The following is a 6,837-nucleotide window of genomic DNA, read 5'->3' as shown; positions in this document are numbered from 1 at the left end:
TTGTCAACTGATTCTCAGGTGCCTTTTTATCATTGATGTCTGGTGTCTCTTCCTTTCCTTTTCCTTTCCCTTTTTCTTCCATTTTCCTTTATTTTCTCTCTAAGTTCCCTTGCATGCATATTCTTGTCTCTTCATCTTCCTTTTCTCCTTTTTTCCTTTATTTCTCGAATTAATTGCCATTTATTTCCCTTTGCCTTTTGTCAATGCCAATTGCATTTTCCATAGCCAATAATTAACCACAAGTGATGCCCAATTTAATTGTTTCCCCTCATTCAGCTTGGAATACGTGTCCCATGACCTTGGTTGATTTTTTCCTTTTTACATGGAAATATAACTCGGGGCTATTATAGGATGCCAACTGTACTTGGGAGAAAGCATCTAAACATACCCTCAAAATCATGTGAAATCATCATCATAGGTAAAATAGCCATAAGAGTATCAAAATGGACCATATCTAATGAAAAAGGCACCAAAGTACTTCACACAGGATCATCTTCGAATGTATTTATAGCTTAGGGTGTGTAAACAAGTTATCATGCTTATATATGGGAGGGTTACCCAAAGGCCCTATTAAGTGTTTCCAACCCTAAGAGGAGGAATAGTTCTTAGGCTAACCCATGAATTACTTGGTGTAAGTGGTCAGTGGCATGGTGGGGGTTTTATTTCATGGAGAATGCCACAATATTTGTACCATATATGAAATTCCATCATTTTTAAGCATTATAATGTGAAGAGGGAGCAATTGCAATACCTAAGTTTCCCCTTAGGCCTTGACTTGTTTTACCAGCCTTCTTGTGCACATTTTTCTTTAATGATTTTCTTTTTCTTGCATTGTTTGTGCTACAAGATTTTATTTATGCATCAATTGTCCCTTAAAAAGTGGTTTATTATTCGTTGGGGTTGGGATATTCAAATTTCCTTTAATTTTGATTGCTCATGCATTGGCCAAAAACTGGGTGAGCATTAATGAGAGGGATAGAGCTTAAGATAGGTTTGTGTCCACGTACTTTACTATATCTTAGCCAATTTTATGCATTTTACATTACGGCTCAAGCTTATTCATTTCATTTTACTGCATCAACCTCTTAGGGGAAAGTTTTTAGGCCTTTACTCAAGAATGAGGAAAATAGGGGATTGATATTAGTGATAGATAACAATTAGTTTGAATATGGGATGTGGATATCGGGGATAGATGGAAAGTGTTAAGTATGGATTATCATGGACACATAACATCAATCAATGCCTCCTATTTGTGCTCCTCCTAAGTAGTGAAAAGCAAGGCCTCAAGGAAGGTCACATTGGACTAGGGGTATGGGATGACCATTGTAAGGCAAAGCGTGGGAACAAGAATAGAACCAAAAGTGGTCTATCATCCAATTCAAATTATGAACCATAGTAGAATTCCCTTAAACCTTATATGAAACCACTTGATTACAAAAATGGTTAATGTACCTTATAATGGATTACCCACCTTCGTCTAATGAGTAGGCTAGATATCATAAAACACTAATCAAAACATGGAGGGAGGGCCTTAAAGGCTAGTTATCTATAGATCATCATAGGGCTACTGGATGAAAAGATGATTAGAAATGGTTACCAACTTGGTTGGGTAACAATTAGTAAAATTATGTCAATAAGAATGATGACCAAGAAATGTGATAGATCAACCAAGTGCTAAATTAATGAAGTTGAATATGAATTCTCTAATGTTCGAGTTAAGCATGAAATAACCAAAGCACTATTGTGGGACTTCATCAAGAAATGGTTAAGAAGTATTATACGAAATATAGTTGAAGGCTATTTGATTTCAATAACACAATAAAAAATCAAGTTCTTAATGGGCTAGCCAAGCTGATAATATATCTACATATTAACAATTCCAAAATAGCATCTCCATCTAGCTTGCATTTGTCATCCAAAAATTATTTAGAACATTTTGAGGATTAACACAAAATCAACTTGGCTAAGTCATTATCTAATGTTAAAACAATTCATAGCTTGAATCTTTGTAACTCATATGTTCACAACTCCAACAAACACATATTCCTTGAATGCACCAACCAAGTCTTGGATACGTCTCACAACAACAATAATAATATAAATGAGTTTTCCATTACCAAGACATAGTTGATGACTCATCCACTTCCTCCTATACAAAGAGTAAGATGACCAACATAGGAAAATGCTAATCATGGTAATACTACTTCAAGTTCAATGATTACACCAAATACCACCATTACAAATCTTCGATAGGCAAAGGAGGGTATGGATATCCTTGTAAAGTGTTTAAAGCTCTCTATGAACCCAACTAAGTCCACCACATTTCTCTTCTTTGTTCTAGTGACAACTCATAATAGTACCCTCAACAACTCTTTGTTTAATAGCAAGAAGCATCTTATCCTAGAAAAGTCAACTACATTAGCACCCGTGAAGAAAACCCATTTGCACATTTGGATAGTAGAGTTGAATATATCTTGGAGTAACCAATAATCGATGGATGAGGTATTATCATATGAGCTCCACATTGTCGACCAATATATTATCGTGCTCATTCATAAAGGAGGTTTTTAAATTGTGAAAAATAGAGTTAATATATTATACATATTGGGGCGGTAGGGGGGGGGGGGGGGGTTGGGGAGTGGTGGGATTTGGGGTATATAGGTTTTTATTTTTTTTGGGGGTGGGGGGGGGGTATGTAAGAATGAGATATTTGTTAAAAATATGGGTTTTTTTTTGGGGGGAGGGAGGGCGGGGGGCGGGGGTGTGTAAGAATGAGATATTTGTTAAAAATATGGGTTATTTTTATTAGAAAGATGTTTGGTGGGGGATGGTTCAACAAAAGGGTTTCTGAAGGTTTTTATCAATATTTAGTGAGATTAGAGGTATTCTCCAATATCTCATGAAGGCAAATGCTTTGACATAGGTTAACTATGTGGAGAACTCATGGGCATTATGAAGCTCATATATGAGGCAATAGTTGTAAAAGAGAAGGGCATGCATGCAAATGCACACAAATATATCTAAATGGATATTCAAAAGATGAAAAAAGCAACATATGGCATCCAGATTGATAATACGATATTCAAAGATGTAAAATACATAAAAGCTTACCAAATCAAGCTCTTGAAGAGATATGAGAGCAAATATTCAAAAGTTATAGTCAAAAGATGCTCCCATTGAGTATCCTGTTAGATAGAAAGCAACAAACAAAATCACTCAAAATAGAAACCTTGCTTCATACAAAAAGTAACTTTCATATATGATTATCATTTTCAGCGATGAACATCAACTTAAAATCTCCAAAAAAATCCTTATTATATAAAAATGTAGCAATAATATATATAAATCCCAAATTTTTTAACATATCTTCTTATTGAGAAAAAACAAAAATACTTTCCCTTTAAATTAAAAACAAAAAAATATACAAATTTAACTCAATTACTCATTAAATAGTTAAGTAAAAACAAAAATGCCTTCCCTTTAAATTAAAAACAAAAAATAATATACAAATTTAACTCAATCACTCATTAAATAGTTAAGTATAACACTGATAAATAAATAAAAATAGAAACATAATTAAACGTCCTTATTTTATATTTTTTTATAAAAAGACCACTCTAAATTAAAAATATTATATTTTTTAATTAAAAAATAATATTTTTTAATAATGTTAAAGTAGTATGCTATTTCCCTTTGCGCAAACATACTAAATGTTATTTCATTTTGTATCAACATAGTATAATATTATTTCATGAATTTATGAAAAGAGTTCACACCAATAAAGTGCCCTAAGATCAATAACATGCTAAAGCATGGTCATAAAACTAATTACAAGAAAAATTAAGCATTAATCACACGCAACCAGACCTAAAGTAAAAAAAGAAATAAACATTATAAGATAATTCATGAATATATGTACCACATAACTTAGCCCTCATTTGGTCAAATTTATTAAATTTATATATTATAATATTCTTAAAGGGGACGGTGTGTATAAAATTCTTAAAAGACATAGTGTGTACAAGTCGAATATTTTGACTATCGATCATGCTTTTATTAATTTATATATTAACTTCCAAAAAAATTCCACATCTATACTTTAGAGGACCAATATTCCAATTGTGGGATCCACAAGCATGTGAGATCTTTTAGATTTCGTGATGAAATTGATTGATCTAACTTATTGAGACCCATTTTCCTTTGATTGAATGGAAGGGGTTGGTTTATTTTCATGATATATGACCTGGAACCCACCCTTTTCACACGAATAACTTGCACTTTCAACACTAACTTTATGTTCTTCCCCTCCTCATTTGCCACTGATAAAGGAAAAATTAGTGTCATGATGAGAAAGGAAGTCTTCAAACGTGTTGGGTAGGCAAAAGTCAATATCCCTTTAATAGATGGTATTACACGTAAATTTAAATAATTTTCTATCATTATAATTATATTTAATTAATTAATTTATTATATATATATGATTAATAATAATTTAATAAATTTTTAATGGTTAAGGTTAGTGATTTTAATGTTATTTATTTTGAATAGTAGTTTGTGGGTTATCATATGGTCTAAATATGTTATAGTTGAGCATTTTGATAATACCAAGTATTTTATCTGTTTCGAGCATTCTCATAATACAAGTATTTTATTTGCTTTGACTACGCTGGTTTTTTAGCTTGTATCTCTTTTCATGACTCTAGTGTCATTAGGGAAGATTTAGAAATTGAAGAGCATTCCAATAATTTCAATAGAAAGAGAACTATAAACTTAACCATTTGGGAAAAGCTATAATCTATCACTTTACTTTTTAACTACCACCCCTTCCTCTTTCATTATTTCTTCCCCCTCTTTTATATATATATATCATATTTAAATATTACCAATCATCATTTCTTCCCTCTCTCTTAATTATATATATATATTATATATCATATTTACATATTGCCAATCATTTCTTATTTCGATTACCATTTTAATATAATATCACATTACTCCAAATAATATATGCTATAATTAACATTGTGTTACTCCAATGTTAATCCAAGATAAATTTTAGAAGTATACATAATTTTTTTAATTTTATTACAAAATAAATCTTCCCTCTTTGTGATCTCTTATAATTTAATTTTTAATAATATATATATATATATATATATATATATTATTTAATTTTTTATTATATATATATATATATTATTTTTCATAATATATAGATAATAATAGTGTGAAATTTTATTTATATACAAATATTAAAATTCTAAATTATTGAGTATATAATAATAATAATAATAAATAAATATATAAAATTATTTTATTTATTAAAAAAACTTGTATTAACTATAGTATTTGTTGAATTGAGGCTTCTGTGATCTATATCAAGTTTCTGAGATATTTTTTGGTGTAAATTACATGATATTTCATGTGATTTACCCGAAAAATCTCTTATAAACTATAGTATTTATTTATTATTTTTAAATATATAAATAATTTTTTCTATTAACTCTTATTTTTAAAATAGTATAAAAACATGAATTTATAAATAAATATTAATAATAATAATAATTCCACTTTTAAAATTTGTCTTAATTTCATAATAATTTAAATTTTTTAATCATTTTAACGATGATTATATTTATATAAAATAAAATAAAATTTACTTTTCTATATTAACGTTCAGTGATTTTTTGTTATATTTAATCATTTTAAGTCTTTTTTTTTATCATTCTTTATCTTTTTTTTTGTAAGCTTAGTAGGACCTTTCATTCATTCATTTTCAAAAGCAGGTTGCATCCATGATAGACATTCCATGGCCTCAACCCGCCCATTGGGAAACCAGGCCATCCAAAATTTGAGGTTCTTAAGTATGTCATACTCAGCCTTATAGGCCTGAATGTCTATAAACCAGTTCACCCTTAACATGCTAACATAAGTACTACTAATCGACATATACATCATCAAAATTTAACAAAAAGGAAACTACTAGATACTAGTCATCAGAGGACTCCACTGGGGCTGGGTCCTTAGCACTAGAACCTGGTAATTTTGATTGAGGAAGGCACAAAATGTGCTTCTCAATATGACCAAGATGGACATTCTGTTGCTGAATTTGAAATTGAACAAGTTGGAATTATTTCTGAATTTCTTGAAACCCAAGATCAAATTTAATGGAACCAATAGCGTTCATAATAGCTCTAGCTACTATGCTCTTCATCATCCAATAAAGATGGATTGTCTGCTTATACTAAGTGAGCCTGCCGTGAGTGTGACATGGGTGGGGGACCAACAAACGCCAATACTCCATCTGTATCTCTCACACTTACAATCTATCTACTTTCTAGTCCTTGAAAAATCTATCTACTTTCTAGTCCTTGAAAATGGGTGGAGTGTCCACCCAAAATGTCGGAGAAGGAAAACTTACACACAATTCATATCCAAAAATTTCAGATAATAAAAATAGTTAAAACGTAACAATGTAATTCCTAATAACATTGTGTGTTTTAACTATCATTTTTTCTTAATACTAAAATTAAAATTAAAAAAAAGGAAAATATATATATATATATATGTATATATTTTAATGCTTATATTTAAAAAATCATTTACAATGAAAACTTAAATATAAATTTTACAAACCAATTTTTATAATTATTACGGTTATTTTTTCTTCTACATACATGAAAGCAAACTACATTTATTTTTTTTAAATATACAAGACTTTTTTACAAAACCTATATAAAAGCAACATAAGCCTATCTAAAAAAGTTTTTAGCATGTAAATTCTTTCACTATTTCTTACCTTTATTTATACCTAGATTCTTTCATTATTCCTTACTT

This window comes from Pinus tabuliformis, chromosome X, assembly GCF_031772625.1.
Source record: "Pinus tabuliformis cultivar Carrire ecotype Pingquan chromosome X, CPIR1, whole genome shotgun sequence".
NCBI lineage: Eukaryota > Viridiplantae > Streptophyta > Pinopsida > Pinales > Pinaceae > Pinus > Pinus tabuliformis.
Note: the sequence above shows the minus strand (reverse complement) of the source record.